Raw genomic sequence first — 25,603 nt, 5'->3', positions numbered from 1 at the left:
CTGTGTCGTCTGTTCGCAATAACAATGCATTCGTAATTTCTGTTTAAATAAGTTCTCTTGGTTCTTGACTGGATATTTAACTTCAAACATTGTTGCATGGTAACAGTTTCTGAAGCATACTAGTAACGTGAAGTGAAACGTTTTATGGCAAAGACAAAGTTAAAAAGCAGATTATCTTTCAATAAACGGTTTTACATGTGAAATGTGGTGTAAACCTTTACTCTTCCTAGTACGCAGAGTTTCAACTTCAACGCAATTATCATGTGGTATACGTCGGATTCTGTAAGGTCCATTGTAAACTAGAAAGAATTTGTGACTCAAGTGTTTCTTCTTATGTGACAATGAATGAGCTTTAATGAGAACTTTCTGACCAATATACAATTTCTTTGCATTTGCTTTACCGTGTAGTTTTCTCCTTTTGTCTGCTGCAGATTTTATATTTTTAAGAGCCAAATCAATTATGTCTTTGTGTCGAAGTTTACGTGTATTCGGGAAAGGTACAAGCTCTCTGATTCTGATCGGTGGTTCTTCATTCTTCAGTACAAGAATAGGTGGTAAAGCAGTGGAATCATGAGGCATTTCATTGAGCACATTTTGAAATAAGTGTAAATATCTGTCCCAATGCTGATGCTTTCTGTGACAATAAAGTCTGCAAAGCTTATTGATTTCTTTCATAATCCTTTCAGACGGGTTGCAATGTGGTGAGTACAATGAAATAAAAACAGGTTTGATTTTATGATTCCGAAGCATGCGTGACCAAACAGCAGATCTGAATTGAGGTCCGTTATCTGAAATGACTTTACTAACGTGTCCAACTTCACGTAAGAAATTTTTAACAAAGGCGTTGGATACAGACCGTCCAGTGGCTTTACGTAACGGAGTGAAAGAAACAAATTTTGAAGTAAGTTCAACAGCGACTAGAACGTACGAAAATCCATTCGATGTTCTGACAAGGGGTCCCAAGAGATCAACAGCAGCAAATTCTTTTAATTTAGAAGGAATAATAGGAAACAACGGAGCACGATGTGAGATAGTAGATGGTTTCGCCTTTTGACAAAGTTTACAAATAGACAAGACTCTTCGAACTCGCTTTTCCATATTGTTAAAATAACAAGTCGTTCGAAGAATATGATAACATTTTCGTGGGCCAAAATGTGCGTAGCTGAAATGAATGTACCATATGAGCTTATTAACAAAATCGTCTGGAATGCAAAGTACCCATAGCTTGTCATCAACAGTGCAGCGTTTGAAGAGTATGTTGTTTCTAACCAGGTAATAACGCCGAATCTGAGTGTATGTCTTTTCATGCCATTTACTTTTGATGTCTTTCCAAATCGGATCTTTATCTTGTTCATGAGCTATGTCCTTTAAAGATATGGTGATGAAGTTTTCAAAGGCGACTTTCTGAATGTAAAGAATACTGAAATTTTTCTCGAGGTTGCCTTGTGTGTTACTTTTCTCAAGCCCAGCCGGTGCGCGTGACAGCGCGTCTGCAACAATGTTCTCCTTGCCGGGAATGTAGACTATTGTAAAGTGGAATTCTTGCAGAAACAATGCCCAACGTTTTAACCTGTCATGATTTAATTTTGAAGACATAAGAAATTGTAATGCACGATGATCACTGTATACTTTTACGTGCTTACCAGAAAGAAAGAAACGGAATTTGTTAAATGCCCAAACGATAGCTAAAGCTTCTAATTCAGTAACGGAATAATTTTTTTCAGATTTTGTTAGCACTCGGCTAGCAAAAGCAATGGTTTTCTGAACAGTAATGTCATCTTCTATGGCTTCTTGAAATAAATGAGCACCAAGACCGACTTTGGAAGAATCCGTGCTAGGGCAGAAATCTTGTGACAGATCTGGATGAGCTAGTATTGGCGCATTAAGTAGCGATTCTTTCAAAGAATTGAATTCCAACTGTGCTTGTTCGTCTCAGTTCCAAATAGTATTTTTTCCAGTGAGAGAACAAAGTTTTGGTGTAACAAGAATTTGCATATTCAGAAAACGACGGTAAAAATTTACGAGACCTAGAAAACTGCGGACTTGTTTTTTTGTGGATGGAACTGGAATGGCTCTGATTGCTTCTAACTTTTCAGGATCCGGCTGAATGCCTTCAGAAGAAATAATATGTCCCAAAAACTTCACCTTTGTCCTACCGAATTCAGACTTTTCCAAGTTAACTGTAATTCCAGCCTCTGCAAAAATACGTAACAAACTGTTGAGGATGCGATTATGTAGTTCCCATGAAGCTTCTGCTATTAGAATATCGTCCACATATAAGGTGATGTGACGTTTTAAGAACTCAGGTAATATGGAATTTAACCCGCGAATGAATGCTGCTGAAGAAATGTTCAAACCAAAGGGAAGTTTCCGAAACTGATAACAAACGCCGAAACAAAGGAAAGCTGTGTATTTTCTACATTCTGGATGGAGTTCGATCTGATAAAAGCTGGATCTGAGATCAATGGAAGACAACACTTTTACACCATTATAATTTTGAAGAAGTTCTTCCAACGTTTGCGGCCTGTCTGTTTCAGGAATAATGATCGTATTGATTTGTCTCGAATCTAAGACAAGCCGGATCGATCCATTTTTCTTCTCAACAACATGTAATGGATTGTTGTATGAGCTTACTGCAGGCTCAATAATGCCCTCGTCGAGCATAGATTGTATTTCTGTTCTAACACGGTCCCTATAATGCGCCGGAATTACGTATGGTCTAACACAAAATTTAGTATGCTCACGAACACGAAATTGGTATTGAAATCCCTTGATTGTTCCTGTTTTGTGAGTAAAAACTGTGGAATGTGCTTGTAAAATCTCAAAAAGGTCCTGCCTATCAGTGTCATTACAATTCTCAATTGTTTAAATTTTATTCTGAATTAACTCATTAATTTCAAATATGCCGTCGATGTCATCCCTGTCAGTACATGCAGAGTGATTGTTAGTGTCTAGTTCCGTAGAAAATTCCGAACTGTTGTCTAACAGAACGTAAAGCCGATTAATTTCCTCATCATGGTTTGAGAGCCAGTCTTCAAATTTCAAAGCTATTGACTTACCTTCTTTCTCTAAACTTATTTCAGAATCGTGAAAGCTTAAGACTGCTTTGTATTCATTCAAAAAGTCTACTCCCAGTATAATTTCCGTCGACAATAATGGAACAATAAGAAAGTTCATAGAGAAGCTGTGGCTTTGGCAAAAGAATTCTAAATTGGTTTGTTGGCGTACATCTACACTTTTTCCAAAGATTGCACCTTGTAATTTAATCTTACGTAACGGAAGTGTGGGGCAATCGTTCGATTTGTTGCATTTGCTAAAAGCTGTTTCACTAATTACTGAAATGGGACTGCCAGAGTCAAGTACTGCCGTAAATTTTATGTCATTTACTGTAATGTGAATCACAGGATATGCAATGTTGTTATGTTTTACGTCGTGTTCCTGGAGTAAGATGTCCCTAATGTCTTCCATTTTTACGTAATTACTAGCTACGGCAGCTGCGTCGTCAGTTTCATACGTACGTTTTGTGGCTGCCAGCGGCGTGAGTCATTGCCTATTGTCTCTTTGTTGGCGCGCGTCGTTATTGGGATTTGGAGACCTAACTTCTACAAATTCACCGTGACGAGAATCCCGCCAGTTCTGATGCAGTTCAGGTCTGTCGTTAACGATCACATCGTCTGTCGTCATGTCGGTAGTTCCTGTAGTTTCTTTCTTGTTGGTTAAGTGGTGGAGAATTTCTCCCTGAATCGTAACTGCGCGCTGGACCGTTGCGTCTAAAGTTATTCTGTCTCCCTTGATAATAATTATTTTGATTCCCAAATTGTCTGTTTCTCTGATTGTCTCTGTGATAGTCATTACCGCGGAGAGGTGATCTTTCCCTGTAATTATTACTACTCTGCCAACGGTTGTCATACGGGTGGTGTCTGTTTTGGTCACGATTTGTGTTGTGAGAATAGCCTTGTCGCGTCCAGCTATTATCGAGGAATTGTGACGGATGTGACCTGTAATTGTTGTGTTCCTGTTTCCGCATTCCGCGATTGTCAGTGTCAATTTCCAATTCTTGTGACAGTCCCTGAAAAACTTCAATGTCGTCTTTGCAACGTCCTGCCAAAATAATGTGTCGTAAATGTTCAGGAAATTGGATAAGCAAATGCGGATAAGTTCTGAGGGGCTGTATGGGTTTGAAAGATACTGATTCTTATGCAACATGTCTTCAAAATATTTCATAAGACTGGAAAATTCAGATTGTTCGAAACGTTTCATCATTATGATGCTATGTTTTACTCGGTCTTGTGTGGCTTGAGACCAATATGCTGAGAGGAAGGCATGGTAAAACTCTCCTTCACTGTGGCAATCGTGAATGACCGATCGCATTCTTACAGCTGGTTCATTCTCCAAGTAGCCACACATAAATTCTAATCTGTGTTCTAATGACCAGTTGGGAGAAAAACAATGAGAGAATTGATGGAGCCACGCTTGTGGATGAATGTCGTTGGCAGAATTCTTAAATGTTTTGAATTTACGTGTAGTAATGAACAGCTTATACTCAAAGTCATCGTGTCGGCGAGTAGCATATCGGTCATTGTTACGTCGTGTCGGCGGTTCCATCTCAAAATTCGGTCCACCTTGCCAATTCCTTTCATAATTACCGAAATGCCCTGTGTTATTATTTTGTGGCTTTTCCGTATTTCTAAGTTCCTCTTCCCGTGTTGGAGCGCGAGTGTCCTCTGAAATATGTAATTCTTGTATCACCTGCGTCAACTGATCTTGTACTTCCCGGATTTCTCTTTTGTACTGTGTATTGATTTGATTTTGATTTTGTTTGAATTTTCTTATTTGTTCATACTCTTCTGTGTCAGTGAAGGCTATGGGTCTTGTGTCATTCAGATCATCAGCTACCTTTGTAGATAAGTAAGTGACCTGATCCGAAAGTTCGGCTACTTTCTCCGATAGTGAACACATTTCCTCAGTGTGTTTTTCTGAACCAAGTTTCAGAGTGTCCATTTGTGTTGAGATCGAATCTACTGTGTCCTTTAAGTTTTCCTGAGTTTTTGCAAGTTGCGTAACCGAATCGGTAGATGCAACTGAGTCAATTTTAGCCCACAAGGTCTCATGATTTTCATGAACAATGGTTTGCAGTTCTTTTATGGCTGCTTCGTGATTCTGTAATGCATTTTCATGCCGCGAAAAAATAGGTTGAAAATGCTCACAAATCTGTGTTTTTACGTCATTACAGACTTTTTGACATTTCGATTCAATGTTATGTAACTCAGTAGTTAAATCTTCACGTGCTTGTTCAAGTGTGGTGTGAAGATTTTGTTCCATTGCGTCTAACTGTTGCTGTGTTTGTCTCTGGTGTTGTTCCATTGTGTCTAACTTTTGAAGATTTTGTTCCACTGTGTCCAACTTTTGCTGTGTTTGTCTCTGATTTTGCTCCATTGTGTCTAACTTTTCAAGCTTTTGTCCCATTTGTTGCATTAATTGTAATAACAATGGACTGGTGTCTGAAACATGTTCCTCAGTGCTTTTCGGCAGTGAATTTGCACCGGCAACATTCACATTTTGACAAGCGGAAAATGTGTCTTGACTCATTTGAGAAAACGGTGAGGACGCAAAACCTGAATCTACAGTATTTGCAAAATTGTGTCCTGTCATTTCGGATTCCTGAGGCGAGCTGTTGCCGACCGATCGATCGATAATGCTTCCCTGTTCACTAATTGTTTCACTGTCTACACCATTGTTTGCAGCCCGCTCCATTTCCCTATGTACAATTACCAAATTACTACTTTGAACATCAGTTAATTCATTACTCGGTGGCGCTAACACACTGCTTTCATTTTCACTGTCATTTCTCAGTTTACTTTGGAGCCTAGTATTACGTTTTTCACACGCCATTATTGTCACAGTATTTCACACGACAACACAGAAAAGCACAATTTTAAGAGCAAAAATAAGAGAACACATTAACATAGAACTGAAAATAATATCTAGTTAATTGCAGCTGCGAAATACTTGGTGCAAATCTGCATGCATGCCACAACTGTTTTACTGTGCAACAATGAAAAACCACAACTACCAAGGAGATTCTCTCTACAATTACGCAATAGCAATAAACAAAATCTACACTAATTACACAAACTACAATAAAAAAATCAGAAGATTTCAGTGAGGTATCCTCGGCTAAGGGTCGACATATGAAACTTCCCCTTTGAACAATTATACAAGACTGTGCTTAACCTGACACACAATATTTTTTAGCGCAACGCAATCTGACTTTCAAAAAATCCCTACGAAGGAATGGCCCTGACTAACATTAACCTATACGTTTCACAAATCACTTACCTCACAAAAATCTTCGCTACTCAAGCTACTGCAATACAGCGAGCGCCACTACTGCCAGCTAAATAAAAGATTCAAACTACTGAAGGCACTAACTGCTGATAGGGATAGTTAGCAAATGAAAGATATTAATAGAGAACAAACAATGTATTTACCTTGATATCATCATATATAAATATAGCAGTTCATGACAAATTTCAAAACTCCGCCATCTCTCTCCCCACATCCACCACTGCTGGCGGCTCACCTCCAACTGCACAACGCTACGCGCTGTTCACATCCAGCTGCCGCTGCCCAACACTACAATGGCAGACAACAACGCAAAACTAGCCACAGACTGCACACAGCACAGCCAGTGACTTTCATACAGAGGTGGCGTTACCAATAAAAAAACTTAAACAGCCTACTTGTGGCGTTACCAATAAAAAAACTTAAACAGCCTACTTGTGGCGTTACCAATAAAAAAACTTAAACAGCCTACTTACAATACTTAATATTGTTAGTTTTCTCATTACCACATGATGGGTAGGAGCATGGGGGACACATTCATCTGTGTTGCTACCTGTGTACTGTTCTCTCGTTCGATCTAGGATTGATTAAAGATGTATATTCGACCAGCAAGCTATTAGAAAAATTAGATAGATTCCAGTACTGCTGCATACGCACCTGCTTTGGGGCAGTGAAATTATTGACGCATACGAGACATCTCTTCATATAAAGAGGAAAATGCTTGTGGAGTGATTCCTAGTAGAAAAACTATTCTCACACACCATCCAATACAGTATATTCTGTGATCGTGCAATATGTTCCCATCAAAATGGGGCAAGACACATTATGACTTCGTTTCGATGTACAGTGAACTGACAGTTAGGTGCAGGGAAATTACCTTGAAAATACAGTTGCATATATTTTTATATGACTAATCTTTATTTTCATGAATTACATTTCGTTCCACACAATAGAGGGAAAGGCTACTTTTTAGAAGTTAAACGGTACATGGTCCCTCAGGATAAGATAAGTTAGGTGTTTCAATATTGCATGGGATATCAATGTCACACAGACTACTATAAATTGTTTCGACACTGTGTCTACATACACTAGACACATTGCCCTCACTGAAGGCAAATGCACCTGTGTCTAATAATTTCAAATTGTTTTTAAGTTCCACTGTTTCACGATTCACATATTAATTTCTTTTTGGATACAATCAACATTATTGTCATCATAAATATTCTTCTGTTGCCCAGCTACTTAGTCACTAATTCGATCTAAGATTTCCGTTTTCTTTAATCAGCTTCAGAGCATGGTTCTGATTTCATAATTTATTTGTTTTACTTCTTCAGTTTGTGATTTTTCTAATGTTTAGAATTTTTATGCGTGTTATTTCTAGAATTTCCTGGTTTCCTCGTTCCGTCTAGCCAGATATTTCTTTCTTCATGTTGGAAATACGTTCATCGTGTTTCATGTGAATATGTGTTTCAAGCTCTGTCATCATTTTAGCAATGCAGTGGGATAAATTGGCAGTCATCTGATTTAATAGAACTTGCTCTGCAGCAACAGTATCTAATTCTTTGGAGGAATGTGGTTTTGTACTGCTACAGTCTTATCATGTTTTTAGTTTCCAAGCCATGCAGTTCTATTCCACTACTAGGCATTTACGTTTCTACATTTTGTGTCATGACAGTTACAACAGCAAGAATGGCTTCTAGTTTTGATAACATATCAGTATTTTTTCTTGTGGGACCTGTGCAATTGCACATCATCCCAGAAGCTATGACCTCATCAGTTTCGGCTATGCAAATCCATGGTAAAACAAAAAATAAAATTTCAAAACAAAATGAAAATTATCCTACCTTTACATGAAAAGTAGTCTTCAAAATAAGTACAATCTACTTCTTTGATACTTATTAGCTGTGTACAATTAGCTGATCATCTGGTAGTACTGGTGTCAACAATGGATCCTACCATCGACACATTCTATTGTGCTCCAGAAAATTCTGGAAAATTACTGTATTTACTTAATTACTAAAAAGTCTGCACATAACTATCACTATAAATGCAGCTATGGCTCAGTGCAGAATTCGCAACTTCAATGAATTTTATTATGGATTTGTGTTTGGATCCAATGAAGATTTTTGTTGATCTAATTTTTCTATATTTTGGATATTTTTCTTTGGTCTCTCATTTCCTCTTTTTCTTCTGCCATCTAAGCTGTGTTCCATACAACAAAAACATAGAAATATAATTGTGTGTGGGATAAATGGAAAAAATACATGTCAGTCACAACAAATTACCTTATACACTGGATAAAGTCCTCCCAAGCAATCACCAGTTTTTTGTAAGCTCACCTCTGCCTTTTTAAATTACGAACTGTGCACTCCAGGACAAGTGATCAAAAATGGAGGAGATAGTATAAAAATTATTTAGACAGTGGGATTGACACAGGATCTGGTAACACAACTTTAAATAGGATTAACATGGTTTCTAAAATAACTATGAAATTTTCAGTTAGTTTTACACTTTCTCTTGAGTTCTCACAGAAAACTGAGTATGCAGTATGTAATATTTTATGTCATTAACACAATAATTATTGATTATCTCTTATATCTCTTAATTTAGCACACTAGTAAATGGCAGCTATCAACTATTATTTCCGCTTTTTTTCTAATGATGGCAAAATGTATGTTACACCATAGCTACGAATTAACATTATCTCAGGTTGAGGTGATACATTTAATTAATACTTTCAAAATGTATTTAAATTATTTAAGAATATAACTCCTACCTACAATGGAAGGCAGAAAGCACACAAGATGTTACAAATCTCTCAGGTCTTCATCTTAAGCTGAATATTGTTTTTGCTATACCTCAATGCTTTGTGAGACTAGTCAGACATTGGGAAATTTCTTTTTGCTGATGATTGATGATAGCAACATTGTAATCATAGATTAAAAATGCCAGAAATCCTAAAACAAAGGAATGAATATTTACTCAAACAGGAAAAATAATTTTGGAAAATTAAATTTTGATGAAAATTTTGTAGATAATGTAGTAGACACAACATTTTTAGGAATTAATATTGACTGTCACTTGAAATGGAATGAACCCTCAAATATACTGGAAAACAATATATCTTGGCATGCTGTGCCCTTAAAGTCCTGTCATCAGTCTGTAACAGTCTATGGGTTATAGTTACATACAGTTCCTATGCATATAAACTTTGTCTTTAGCTACAGAAATATTTTTAGGGATCACATACACAAAATATGGACACTGTCTTCAAACCACAGGTATTGGCCCTCAGAATAAGCAGAAACCAAGTTGCCTGGAAAGATCTTTTCAAGGAGCTGCAGATTATAAATGAACCATGTGACTACATCTACAACTCTGTTATTCACATGAAGAAGAGCACTAGCAATTATCTCACAAACAGCAACATTCATGATAGTGCAACAAGAGCTGGACTAAACTTACATTTACAATAAGTAAACAAACATAAAACAGATCTTTTTACAAGGGACTAAATTGTCCAAGGGGATTAAGGAGCCAACAGAAATTCAAATATTTAAAATGTCTTGCTAATTAGGTCTCTTATATAATTTGTATGACAAAGCGAAAAATTATTTGGATAACATAGTGTAAGAATGTTAAAAAAATATCTTTATTTGATACATCATTTAAAATTAGAAGAATCTGTTATTCTGCTATAATAATTTAATGAATATTACTGTAAAATCACATGCCCAAAGTCTGTGGTGGCTAATCCTAACTTCCTTCCATATTCTTGAACTCAGCATCTCTTTCACTGTGGTGAGCTGCTAACTCGACTTGGATGGGCCAAGCGGATAACATGAAAAATTCAGTGGACTATCAGAAATATCACCAAGGTTCTGTGCTATCTGTAAGAGAGAGAGAGAGAGAGAGAGAAAGAGAGATAGATAGATAGACAGAGAGAGAGAGAGAGAGAGAGAGAGAGAGAGAGTGTTTGCAGTACAGTCTAATTCAGTGTGTGTTTTGTTGGTGTGCTAGAAATGAATAGTATACAAGTACCAACATCGTATGAATGTTCACTAATCAGTGCAGTCACATGCTGAAAAAATAATAGTTCAATTTTCGGTCACCAGGTGTGTTGGTGCAGGAAATGGAAAGGAACAGTCAAACACTTGATAACGGTGGTTCTGACACAAGTATTAGGATATGGTCACAAGTTACAACATATGTTCAATATGGTGTCCCGACTCAGTTACATGCTGCACCCATAACGAGGCATGGTTGATAGTTGCTCGAAGTATATACTGTGTTATGAGAGCAATATGTTGCCATATGCTATCCTACATATCAGAAAGAGTCCAATATATATTTAGATATCCCCACAGCCAGAAATCGCATGGGCTTAGGTCAGGGGATCTCGATAGTCACGCATCTTGAAATTGTCTAGAGATGCTGCAGCCATTACCGAAGTTCTGTCGAAGCAAATCTTTCAGATGGTAAGTGACATCAGAGAATGAAGGAGCTTGTGAAACCACACCACAGAGTCACATAAGCTGAGTGCAGTGGATGCACCTGCAGATCATGTGGCGGAATATAGCCCCATATGGGGCAGTCCTTCACATTCATGGCACTGCACAGAGTAAAACTACCCTCGTCCATTCAAAGAATATTCTCCAGCCACATGTCACCCATTTCCATGAGTGTAAAAAAAGGAAGGGTAAAGTCACAGCGTTGTAGCCCGTCTTGGGGCTTCATTTGGTGCACATTCTGCATCTTGTAGGTATTCCAGTGTAAAATGCACTGCAAAATCTTTTGGACTGTTGACGATGGGAGAGACAATTCTCCTGACACACCTCGAGCAAAGGCTGCAGAATCTGAGACGTGTGCTGCACGGTCGGCTATAGCTACAGCAACTTCTTCAACAACTGCCAGGGGGATGGTCTGCCTCCCTCTCCCTGCTGCACTACTTAATTCACCTGTTCAAATTTATTGATCACATTCTTTAGCCCATTTATTAACTAGGTTTCTCTTCACAGCTGTTTTTGTCAGCGATATTTCCGCACTGCAGCACTGCTATTGCTGCCGTTCTGATAAAGCAACTTTACTAGCAGTGCACGATCTTTCGTCTCAACAGCCACTGCGTTTCGTACGGGAAACTTCAGCCTCCTTAACCCTTTACAAGAACAGTTACTTCACAAAAGAAATCAGCATGCATCACCAAGCAACAAACAACATACTAACGTCAAAACAGGAAACATTTCACATTCTGACTGCTTATAGTTCCATGTTTCTCAATTGGCGGCAGAAGTTGGAACTATTATTTCTTCAACATACTCCACGAGTGCATTGAGTAATGAATATACCTACAATGTTTCAACATTCTGCGATATATATATATATATATATATATATATATATATATATATATATATATATATATATAGGTCGTGTTGCATTACTCGGAACAACGTCAGTTTAATTACAACCACCCAAAATTTACGTTAGATTACATGTTTGGGCGCTGATGACCACGCTGTTTAGCGCCCGAAAATCTCAAACCACACACACACACAGATTACATGTAAACCTGATTCCAAACATGCATACATAAATACATAACAAACACTGTACACAACATATCAAATCTATCAACGCAACATGTAAATCTAGATCTACATGAGATAATATTACAGAGAGGCCGATCGGATGACGCCTCTGCACGATGTCAGGAATCGTCTGGAAGCGCTCGTGGAGCTAAGAAAATATGATAATTCGGTGAATCGTTTATTGTGCACTCGTGGAATGGCCACATGGGAAAATCCCCACTTCATCGCTTCCTCGGGGATGCTGCGTCCCATCGCTCGTGTGCCGTCTATAACACCACCTTCTAACTCACTTACATCTTGATAACTTGTCATTGTACCAGCAGTAGCGGATCTAACAACTTCACCAGACACTTTTTGTCTTATATAGGAGTTGCCGACCGCAGCGCCGTCTTCTGCCTGTTTACATATCTCTATATTTGAATACGCATGCCTGTACCAGTTTCTTTGGCGCTTCAGTGTGTATTAGTGAAACTTTCGAAGTGATTAATGAAGATCCCCGCCAGTTAACAGAGGATTGGCACAGATGCTTCGAGGACCTGCCAGATACATAACACAACTATACTTACATTTCGGTGGTATCAGCTCAGTGTTGCCACAGTTTTAGGCGACTGTGTTTCTCAGGCATTAATGACGACATCGGTTTGGAACTTACACCTGGAAGCTGGAAACACCACTGCCGACTATTGGGGACCTTCTTTCACTCTGTACAGAAACATTAGGCTCTACTGCATTTCAGGCTATGAACTAACTCAAAATTGGAACGTTTTGAGCTGAAATATTAGGCTACACAAGCAGCAGTAGCCTTTCCTGACTACTGTATCCATAAGCGCTTTTGAAAGCTTCTCATCTGAGTTAATGAAACATGAATTACAGACATCATTTGCTGTTCTTCAGAGTGACATCCACATTGGGAATAATACCTTGGTCTGTTACCATAAAAATTGGGCTGTACACACTAGCACTCTTCATTCTAAACAACTAATTTTTAAACATAAATTTGTACATGCTGTATGTAATTGTTAAAGTCAGTGACGGTATTATAAATTTATAAAAATAATTCTTAATGGTTCACACACTTTTTAACTAATATACACTCCTGGAAATGGAAAAAAGAACACATTGACACCGGTGTGTCAGACCCACCATACTTGCTCCGGACACAGCGAGAGGGCTGTACAAGCAATGATCACACGCACGGCACAGCGGACACACCAGGAACCGCGGTGTTGGCCGTCGAATGGCGCTAGCTGCGCAGCATTTGTGCACCGCCGCCGTCAGTGTCAGCCAGTTTGCCGTGGCATACGGAGCTCCATCGCAGTCTTTAACACTGGTAGCATGCCGCGACAGCGTGGACATGAACCGCATGTGCAGTTGACGGACTTTGAGCGAGGGCGTATAGTGGGCATGCGGGAGGCCGGGTGGACGTACCGCCGAATTGCTCAACACGTGGGGCGTGAGGTCTCCACAGTACATCGATGTTGTCGCCAGTGGTCGGCGGAAGGTGCACGTGCCCGTCGACCTGGGACCGGACCGCAGCGACGCACGGATGCACGCCAAGACCGTAGGATCCTACGCAGTGCCGTAGGGGACCGCACCGCCACTTCCCAGCAAATTAGGGACACTGTTGCTCCTGGGGTATCGGCGAGGACCATTCGCAAACGTCTCCATGAAGCTGGGCTACGGTCCCGCACACCGTTAGGCCGTCTTCCGCTCACGCCCCAACATCGTGCAGCCCGCCTCCAGTGGTGTCGCGACAGGCGTGAATGGAGGGACGAATGGAGACGTGTCGTCTTCAGCGATGAGAGTCGCTTCTGCCTTGGTGCCAATGATGGTCGTATGCGTGTTTGGCGCCGTGCAGGTGAGCGCCACAATCAGGACTGCATACGACCGAGGCACACAGGGCCAACACCCGGCATCATGGTGTGGGGAGCGATCTCCTACACTGGCCGTACACCACTGGTGATCGTCGAAGGGACACTGAATAGTGCACGGTACATCCAAACCGTCATCGAACCCATCGTTCTACCATTCCTAGACCGGCAAGGGAACTTGCTGTTCCAACAGGACAATGCACGTCCGCATGTATCCCGTGCCACCCAACGTGCTCTAGAAGGTGTAAGTCAACTACCCTGGCCAGCAAGATCTCCGGATCTGTCCCCCATTGAGCATGTTTGGGACTGGATGAAGCGTCGTCTCACGCGGTCTGCACGTCCAGCACGAACGCTGGTCCAACTGAGGCGCCAGGTGGAAATGGCATGGCAAGCCGTTTCACAGGACTACATCCAGCATCTCTACGATCGTCTCCATGGGAGAATAGCAGCCTGCATTGCTGCGAAAGGTGGATATACACTGTACTAGTGCCGACATTGTGCATGCTCTGTTGCCTGTGTCTATGTGCCTGTGGTTCTGTCAGTGTGATCATGTGATGTATCTGACTCCAGGAATGTGTCAATAAAGTTTCCCCTTCCTGGGACAATGAATTCATGGTGTTCTTATTTCAATTTCCAGGAGTGTATATATGCACAATGCGTTTTGGCAGCATACTGCCATCATTGGGTGCATTACACTTACACATACATTAACCTGAAATGTGATGAAAATTATTTGTTGCGTGTGCCAGTGTGGTTACGTACCAAAATTTATACACTGAAATAAACGTATCTTTCTGGACAGGGTTAATTTCAGTATGGGTTGTTACACTTTATATTAATGTACATGTATGTAAGTCTTCAGCCTTTCACGGCCGTTGTCACTTGAGTTAACATCTTCTGGGCTGTTAGGCCACTTTATATTTCCTTCTAAAATAATCGGCGTTTCGACCCCTCTGCTGGGACCTTCTTCAAGATGTTCTGGTGTCCACTACTGCTAGAACACTGTCAGACATCAGTGTCGCGTTCTCTTATATAGGAGAGTTTTCCGGCGTTTGTGCTGGAGAAATCGGCTAAAATTCTTGTGGCTACCATTGGAGGGCAATCGTCATAGGCTAATATTCCCGCGCTGATGCAGAAGAATGGGCGTTATTGGCTAAACTATTATGGATACTATTGGTGGCCCATCGTCATTGGATAGAAAAGTAGTATTCCACATTTACGCTGGAGAAGGGTTATTGGTTGAAATTCCTCCTACTGCTATTGGTCGGTCATCATCATTGGCTAAATGCAAAACCGACATAGCAAGAGGGGGAAACTTTACCCAAAATATAATTGTCTGCTGAGGTGACTTGCAGTGCGTTGCTTGTATTGCTCGCAAACTGCGGCCGCATATTCACTTCCTTGATGGTGGGGAGCCATGATGCCAGAAGCCTATAGCCGTCCTCTCTATAGAAATTACATGCATTCTTGGAAATTTCAACCGCTTCTCGGACCTTTCTTCTATAAATTTTAGTTTCCTTAGCCAGCGCACGTACATTATTAAAATTGATGTCACGGCCACAGTTCTCATGATGTTCCGCTACTGCCGATTTTACACTTTCTTTAACCACTTGTGTCGTTCACGTTCCTTAATGCGTTCTTTACATGTTCTTCCGTTTCGCTTTTATACCCTTTGCTGGAGCCACATGTCACTTGATAGACGCCTGCATTGTGGAGGTAATCAGGCGCATCCGTTTTTCGCCGGAAAAAGTCTTTTATTTTATTTTGACTAAAGAAAGATGTCTGGCTACCATTTTTCTTTAGAATTCGACTTATGCCGGCAGTGACTCCAGAAACTAACGGTAACCTAACGGAGCGAGAAGGCGTTTCCCCATCATTCTTATTAGACTGATTAATATTCCGTCTAAAAGCCATGTCGTTTGAACAACTACCATAGCCACTTGCCTTCATTGTCCTCTTTAAAAAATCCAACTCCGATTTTAGGTTCTCGTCATTGCTGATACGGAAGGCACGTGAAGACAGAGTGTTGAGCACTGCTTTCTTCCCGGCTGGGTGGTGATGCGAAGTGGCATATAAATGCATGTTTTGTGTTGGTCGGCTTTCTATACACTCTGTGACCTAGAGTGTTATCAGATCTTCTGTATACCAGCACACCTATGAACGGGAGGTCGACCTCACTCTCAACCACCAAGGTAAATTTCATGTTGGGGTGGATTCCATTTGAGAAATTGTGGAATGCATAAGTACCTCTTCGCTGTGTGGCCATATAACGAATGTATCGTCCACATAGCGGAGCGAACAAGAAGGCTTCAAAGGAGCACTGCCAAATGCCTGTCGCTCAAAATGTCCCATAAAAATATCAGCTGCAACTGGCGACATGGGTGAGCCCATAGCAAGGCCGTCAGCCTGTGCATAGAATTCAAAGAAGTGAATATGCGGCCGTGGTGTGCGAGCAATACAAACGATGCGCTGCAAGTCACCTCAGCTGACAATAATATTTTGGGCAAATATTCCCCCTCTCTTGCTCTGTCCGTTTCGCATCTAACCAATGATGATGACCGACCAATAGCAGTAGGAGGAATTTCAACCAATAACCTTCTCCAGCTTAAGTTTGGAATAGTGCCTTTCTATCCAATAGTATCCATGATAGTTTAGCCAATAACGCCCATTCTTCTGCATCAGCTCGGGAATAGTAGCCTATGACGATGGCCCACCAGTGATAGCCACGAGAATTTTAACCGATACTCCCACTTCTCCAGCACAAAGACGGGAAAACTCCCCTTTATAAGAGAACACTACACTGGTCTCTGACGGTGTTCTAGCAATGGGGGACACCGAAACGTCCTGAAGACGATCCCAGCAGAGGGGTCGAAACGTCGATTATTTTAGAAGGAAATATGATGTGGCCTAACAACTCAGAATATTTTAACTTAAGTATAAACGGCCACGAAATCCTGCATACTTACGTAAAACGCTTGTAGGGGCAAGAGGTTTATACCACTATCAGAAGACTGGAGAACCTTCACAGAAGAAGAGGTAAATTACTAAGCGATCTTGTCTTTCTCTCCCGGTGTCGTGATAGTGATGTTATTCCCAAATTCGCCAGAATTAGCCACAACGTGCAGACAGTGAAAGCCAGGAGGATCTACCAAAGGGTGAACCAATCACTTCCTCGTGAAAGAATCCAGGAAATACGCGGAGACTTGAATTATGTTAGCTCCATTTTAATTGATCTGGTTTTCACTGGTGGCAACTCTCTCACCCCAGGACTGGGATAAAGTGGACAGAATAACGTTTCATCATTCGACAGGTTTTTCGGATCTCAGTGCTATGAAACAAAAAGGGTAGTACATAATGTAATACCTAACTATATACATGTAAATGTAAACAGTATGTCACCTGCAGCCCAACGTGCCAAACACAAAGCTGAATTTGAGTGTCTGAAGCAAGAAATTAGATACCTACATACAAAAAAGCAGGAACTCAATGCTGAACTGTTCAAAATTCACCTGGAACTAGGAAATCACATCAGCATCATCTGCATCTCTGAAATATTTAATGATATCATGAATACAGTCAAAGAAAACACAGAAACACAAATAAAAACAAAATGGAATAAACCACAACAAAAACCAAACGCCCTCTTAAAACAAAATGAAATCATTACACATAAAAATAGAAAGCAAACAAACCACATATTCCACAAACGTTTGGTGAACCTTACTGACATACAACTAACTAACCAAGAAATAAATTTTCTAGAAAAAGGCTCAAAATGCAATGTCAACACACACATTACACATAAGAGAGTGGAGAATCTTATCACAGAAAGTGAATACATCATAAAACAACAATAAAGAAACAGTAACCAAAACTCCAATGCAGGTCTGACAGGGGAGTTAGTTGCAGAATAAATAAGATACATAATAAAGAAAAACAAGAACATATTGACAGGAACAAAAACTGAAGAAGAAAAACATGCAGAAAAATACAACACAAACTTAAAAACAACGAGGCACTCATTACGAGATCAAACAAGGGCAGCACCATGACAATAATAAAACAGGATGAATACAAAGACAAAACCTTAAAATTTCTGGAAGACAAGAACATAACAAAGCTAACCAGTGACCCAACGCAAAGATACCAGAAAACATACAAACACTTCTAAAAAATATCTCACACATATTCATAGAACAGAAGGCGAAATGGCTGAAACAAAAGAACCCCCAAGCACTCACATTGAACAGCCTACTAAAGCTCCACAAGGAGGGCATTCCGATATGCCCCATTATCAATTTCAGAAGTGCACCCACATATCACTTAGACAGAGAAATGCACACATACTTACAGATACATTACATATACATAAATAACAGAAGCATACACTACACTGAAGAGCTGATACAAAAAAATGACAGACATCAATGTACCCACAACAGTCACACTCACATAATTTGACATCACATCCATGTACACCAATATCCCCACCACAGAAACCATCAACATCAAACAACAATTGGAAGAACAGGCAGAAATTCCCAAACCCCACATAAAAGAAATAGCTAGCATTCTAAAACTAATCACAGAGCAAAACTATTTCTCATTTGACAATCAGTTCTACTCACAAGAGGACGGACTTCCAATGGGGTCACCAATCAGTAGACTTCTAGCCAACATTTTTCTTAATCACAGAGAAAATAAAATATTTGAAACAATAGTAGGACCCAAACAATACTTCATAATATACTGATATCATTATGTAGATTTCGTCATATGCCTTCTAGATGAAACATCCAGTCGCATCCAACAACTCCACAGTGATGTGAACAAAGTCCACCCAAAAAAAACATTCAACTTAGAAACAGAAAACAACAAAATTTTAAATTTCCTTGACCTCACAATACACAGACACAACAACCTACACCAATTATCTGTATTCAGAAAAGTAACCACCACCAGCACAGCCATTCACAAACATCCCAATCATCTGACTACATACAAACTAGCTCGTTTACAATATATGCTACACAGACTGAACAAAACCCCACTCACTGAAAGCAACTATGACAATGAATTACAGACACTCGCACAAATAGCTGTAGAGAATGGATATGACACAAATATTATTGATAAACTGAACCACAAAATTAAAACAAAATTAAAAAAGACACCCAACACACAAAAGTCTTCTCACCAACTTGCAAACACTCACAACACACAAACGAACACACATGAACGAGAAACATCCACAACAACAAAGAAGAGGTTCACTCTCGTCTACAAGAACAAAGCAGCCCACAGAATAGGCAATATACTCAAAAAACATGGCATAAAAATAGCCTACAGGACAGACAACCCAACACAGAGGAGACTAAGGACAACCAACACAAGCACAGACAAACACTTCTGATGTTTACCAATTAACATCTCAGGACAGCAAATCCGTTTATATAGGACAGACAAGCAGAAACTTTAATACCAGATACGCAGAACACAGAAGAGCATTAAAAAGTAACAGCTGTCATTCCACATTTTCTGAACACCTTATGGATAATAAACACAGCCCAACAGACATCAACACTGATTTGAAAATTCTCAAATGCAGCATCAGCCCCCCCCACAAAAACCAATAATTGAAGAAAATTATCAAATACAAAAAGTCATAGTTGAAGGAAAGCAAGTGATAAAAGAATATACAGCTCTATGCAACGGAACTCTTCTCTGCCCTGTAGAACTCCCCCTCCCCCCCACCCCCCACATGTAACACAGACACATACATACATACAAACATACATACCTACACAGGCACACACACACACACGCACAACACATTCACACACCTCTGTGAAATTCAAACCAACTGCCAGAGACATCTTCAACTGTTCCACTGTCTGGCATCTTATTTTCACACCTTCTACTGTTCCACTGTCCGCCATTTTGTTGTTACAGCTGGTAAACAGTGACAGTGACAGTGTCAACTCAATATATAGAACTTGACAATGAAGAAGATGACGAAAAAAGACACCATAAGTGAAACGTAATGTAAATAGATACACACACACACAACCTTTCACATGAATTATTAATCTCAGGCATAGCCATAACAGTTTAGAAATCGTAATTTTTGCGTAAATATTTAGCTTACATTAAGTTGTGTATAGTTGCAGGTGACAAATTATAAAAAAAAACAGTCATTGTAAAAACGTAATACAGCAGGAAAACCACACCATATGGTAAAAGGTAAGAATAAACAATTTTGTGTGCTGTTCAAAAGCTTGTAATTACGATTTAGAAACTAATATTTATATGTATTTAAACACTAAAGAACATTCCTTATGTTTAACAGCCACAATAATAAAAAAACACACTGATGATGCTGCCACTGCAGTGAAACATGTCTGGGACAAAAAACAAAATTGTATTTTGGTAAAGGCGGACCCCTCTCAAAAACATATGTTATTCTTTGACTCTTTTTTTTTGGAATATTTTCATTTTTTTGCTTGTAGTCAAATCGATCGTTTACAAAATTATCAAAAGGATGCTGTCGACTGAAAAAAGTGCGAGAGTTATCATGTGATTGTAAAAAGTCTTTGTCTGACCGGTTTCGTATGCTGAGGTCGCGGAGAATGTTCTATATTCTTATCGGTACAATGCGTGGCGAAGTAGTGTGAGCAGTCCTGAGAAATTGTATCGTTCTTATTGTTAGACAACCGAGCATTAAGTTTATTGAGTTCTTGTTTAATTTGACGATTAATTTGCGTCTGCCCCTGGAGAAAGTTTTCAAGTGAATGAAATTCTTCAGTGTCAGTGAAGTGTAACGGTTGTTCACCTTCAGAGTGATTTTCATGATTTAATTTTAATTGTGCTGCAGTGTCGACGATTTCATAATATTCGGCTTTCAGATTGTCGTATTGGTCGTGAATTTTCGTAGTATTATCTTTAAGTGACTAACTGTACGGCATGAGTACGTATTTTCTTTTGCAGAGTAGCAACAATTTCACTGGGTACCGACTTTCTAATTTATAAGTAGGGCTTTGTCTTGGCGCTGAGTTTCTCAATGATATTAAGTTGTCTGACACACGTTGAATAAGGTTGTCAGGAGCTGTAGTTAGTTCGCTTAAACGAGATGTGACATTGGTAACCTCTGTTGAAATAACATTTTCGCGATCTGTTAAAGCTTTGTGACTGTCTTTTAATTCATCAGAGAGTGCTTTGTGATTGTCACGGAGAGCATCTAAAGAATTTTTATGCTCTTCGAATTTGTGATAAGCTCATCCAAATGAGCATCCTGCGCATCAAAATGTTCCATAAGAGATTCATGATTTTTAGTACATTTATCATTAAGTTCTTGAAATAGCTTTGTAAGGGTCTCGTTGCTATTTTTAAAATCGTCGAAATGAGTATCAATAGGAGTGGATTGTTCATCAAAACGAATGGATTGTTCATCAAAACGCTTGGATTGTTCATCAAAACTTTTCGTAAGCGTATTGTTGTTTTCTTTGAGTTGCACAGGAAAACGAGTGGATTGATCCTCAAAATGTTCATTATTCTGTTTTTGTATATCACCCAGCAACTGAAACAAACGATAGAATTGAGCTTGCCACGAGAAATTCATATTGTCGGACGTCAAATGAAGCTGTTGCGTGACAGTTCTGTCGGAAAAATTTCGTAAAGGCTGGGTGTCGGATTTTGACAAAAATAGAGGATCTTGCATATTTTATCTGTGTGCACTTACTATTCTCAGAAAATAAAAGATCAGTATTACGACAAATATTATGATCGGAATGTTATGTCACAATCAAGAGTGTCTACAATGTTCGTGCAATGACTATACGGTTGCAAAGACACAGGACCTTTCATTATTACGCCAGAAAAATTGTTAATATTAGCAGCAACAGAAAGATCAGCAAAGTTATTTATTGTTGCTGTCGGTTGCACTTTGCAAATCAGATTTTTGCGTGATTTGCTGACAAACGTAATATGCAGCACGATAACAGAGAAATGTAAAAACAAATCATAAAATCATAGATGCAAAAGACAGCGTCGAAAACAATAATTTCAACGCTGAAAGGCAAAACACAGTATTAGCAAAACATGCGTTGTGGCAAAGTACAATAATATTTCAAGTAAGACAGAGCAGTATACAATTTCTGACTGTTTCTCAAAATATTCCTACATCAGCCGTAGTGTACAAGGATATCGCCAAGTGAAAGTTGTCTCAATAAATAAAAATATAGACTGAAGTACTCTGTTTCTTATCTTAAACCTGAGCTGTGATAATAAATGAAGTGTCGTAATGTGAAAGCAAAGCTGCACTGTAACAATAATTAATTGTCATAATGAAATGGGAAGGCTTTCATACTGCAGAAGTTAGCAGTCTGACTGCAAGAATTTTCAACAGTATACATTGCCTGAATGACTTGGATATGAAACCTAGATTATTTAGTTTTGCAAAAATTTGATCAGAAAAACTGTCTGTATAACGTAAGTTGGTCGTGATTGAATAAATCAAACAATCAATATATTTTCTCCTTACCTCTAAGCTATGCAAATCTGGATAACGCCTCGCAGTACTGCTCTGTCTTGCGCAACGCAATGCTAAAGCTGCAAATTACTGTATCTGCACTGAGAGACTCGAGATGTGCAATGAGTTCTCTGTTAATTGCAAATAGAACACACTTGGTTGCATCATCCATTAAAGAGAACTGGTTGGTAAGAAAATGAAATATGCACATAAATGACAACACTCTTGTTTGGTTTTGTGTAATGAGAACAATTGCTCAAAGCAGATTTTAAATTTAGTGAACTCCTCAACATCCAAACAATAAACTTTTCTATCTCTCAAATCTAACAACTTCCAGTACAAAACCCAGTTCTTTCGATGGCGCATAATAGTAAAAAATAATAACATCATTATTGTGTTTACCTCAAATTCCATTAGATTTTTCCATTCAGAAATCAATTTCATAGTCATGTTGATTGAAGAAAAGATAAATTTTAACTTGAATCATAATATCGCCGTAGGTTCCTCACTAGCATTGCTTAAAATTATCAGCTTAGCTCCAACACAGTTGTACTTCGACTCCACTCGCTACAAGAGCTAAACCATTGTCTGTTTTACTCAAACACAGCTAAACTTCGACTGCTCCCCTGCGACCTCGCGCAGCTCAAAGTTGTTAGCTTAACTTCTGTGATACAGCTTACCACATTGCTGATTCAGATACCAAAAATTCTCATACCAAAATTATACATGATACCTATCAAATATTGTGCGTCCAGTCAATGCAAAATACATTATTTTACGAGCCAGTATCCCTATTAAAAAGAACGCCATGGTGGTGCACTTCTCACTGACCGGCATTCTGAGAAACTTGCAGGAAGCCGTTCTAACCAAAAGATAGTACAGGATTTAGACATATCGATTTATGTTGTATCGATATTTAAAAAGATGTGATTTTATATAGAAAGAAATATCGATACTTTCATATCTCGGTTTTTTTAGATCTCTTATCTACGCTAGATACCTTTCGGGAGTTGCACGCTTCTGATATGTGTTTTGAGCATGAGGTATTGCGCTTACCATAAACATTTCAGACAACAAGAATTCATTTTTCATTAAATACCAGTGCAGTAATGTGTGTGACTTTGTGTCGAGTCTACGTTACTTTTACAGAGCGTCTATCTCTTCTTTATTCAGGTACTCAATGGATAAGGGGAGGGCACATTCTGTTTCATAGTTGGGAGCAGGGAGTGGTAATTTCCACCATTCTCTTTGTAGTGCCATCACAAAACGTGTTTTTGCATCTCACAGCTATCATTTGTAATGGTAGAAATGACAAAAGCATGTAAGCAAACGTTCATGAATATGCACTACATATACGGTCATGTTAAAATCTGTCGTTGATTTGTAGTACTGAATATCAAATTAAATTAAGCTCATTGTAAGACTACGAAGATTTGCCGTAGCTGGAATGGGCAACAAAGCTGCCGAAGAGAACTATAGCGCCTATGAGTCAAAAGAAGACTTTAAAAAAAAATACCTTTTTCTATATGTCAATAACTTAAATATTGGCGGTATACAATGATACTATTATCAACAGCGGTATTTTGGTGTCGAAATTTTTTGCTCATTCCTAAAAGATAGAGATCTTGCTTCTTTCAAGCTAGAAATCTATGTGCCAATTACTGCTAAAGTTTTTCCCCTTTTCTGCGAGAGAGGAGTGGCGCCATACAGACGCACAACCACGTGATCAACAAAAATTCTCTCCTGCAACGTGAGAAAGCACCTCATTGTGTGACTAAAAAAATATTTTATAGGTGTGGTGTTGAAGCTTCAACTCCAAAATTTCATGGAACTGTCTTTGGGTGAGCCTTCCCATTAGTGCAGTAAAGTTTGGGTGGAGTATTGCGGTAGACTCTGCAGTGGAGAGGGATGTAAAATTTTAGAGGGATTTGTTGAGGGAACGTAGCGGGAGACACTCGGTCAGAAGATGCGAATAAGGGACACCGACTTGTGTTGGAGAATGAGCTCATCACTCCATGACTGACGAATTGTTACTGCCAGCAGGCCGCAGCGGGCGCAGGTCTTGTCGCTCTGAACTGTCTGTCACTTCCAGGAAGAATAGCTGGTGGTGTGGGCTATCACGGCAGGACATTGGTTAGGTGATTTCGATTCGTTTCTTTTCAGTTTGTTTAGCCAACACGACTTGATATTTTCTCTTGTAGCAGAAGGCTACATGTCCGAAAGAACAGACACCATCCACATGTAATATATACACGCCAGACGGCTTTACGATTTTCAGTGAGGAGGCCCAACAGTATCCAGATCCATGCCGGAATACAGTTAGGCTGCGAGGTAGTGGACTAATGGATCGGAAGCGTTACTCTGTAGCGTGCTGCATTTGGAGATTTGGGTCAGACGGGAACGTGCTCGGATTGCCTAAATGATTATGGTGACCGCTTGCTTAAAGCGGGACTCCCGGGTTCGAGTTTCGTCCAGTGAAAATTTTCATACGTCGCCGTTGAGTTCGTTCAGTGCCCCAGTGCAGCGAAATGACGGGTATTTCTTTCGTTAGGAAGCAGGTTAGCTTGAAATTGGGACCCATCTGCAACAAATCTCGATAATTCAACAGCAGATTAGCTGTGCAGAACGTCGGCAAGGGGTGCAAGAGGGCCATTCTGTGAGGGTAGAAAAACGAATAAAAGAGGTAAGGGAGCGAGTTAGATGCCTGATGATGAAATTGAAAGTCGGTTCTGTGAGGCAACAGAAAAGCTTAAGATCAGCAGTCTTGAGATAACAGGGCAATAAGTGTGAAATGGGCGTTAAGTCTATTACACTTATTGTACTTTCCAGTACCTGCAGCGGAAACTGCGGAAGTGCAACCGCTTCTCGCATTTAAACAGAGAAAAGAAGGGATAAACCAACGATAGCGCAAAAAGAGCGAGACATTGGATAATGATTATGGAGAGTTTTATGCAAAGGTGGCGCAGATGTTACTGTGGCGAGAAGACGCCAATGGCGCATATGACTGTGCTTAGTTTACAGAAAAATATAAACGTGGAATAGGCAGGAATGAAGGAAGGAAGGAAGACTGGGTTTAACGTCCCGTCGACATCGAGGTCATTAGAAACGGAGCACAAGCTCGGATTGTGTCAGGGAAGGGTATGGACGTTGGCCTTGCCCTTTCAAAGGAACCAATCCAGAATTTCCCTGGAATGATTTAGGGAATTCACAGAGAACCTAAATCTGTATTGCCAGACGTGGGATTGTACCCTTGTCCTCTGAATGCAAGTCCG

General features: G+C 39.6%; 1 protein-coding gene across 1 annotated transcript in view; it reads right to left on the bottom strand.

The window, feature by feature from the left end:
* The window catches only part of LOC126416853 (THO complex subunit 5 homolog), a 241,140-nt gene that overhangs the window by 171,497 nt on the left and 44,040 nt on the right, over positions 1-25,603 (bottom strand). The gene's annotated exons all lie outside the window — the stretch shown is intronic.

Source organism: Schistocerca serialis, chromosome 8 (genome assembly GCF_023864345.2).
Source record: "Schistocerca serialis cubense isolate TAMUIC-IGC-003099 chromosome 8, iqSchSeri2.2, whole genome shotgun sequence".
Lineage (NCBI taxonomy): Eukaryota > Metazoa > Arthropoda > Insecta > Orthoptera > Acrididae > Schistocerca > Schistocerca serialis.
This window is presented reverse-complemented; position numbering and strand designations above follow the sequence as displayed.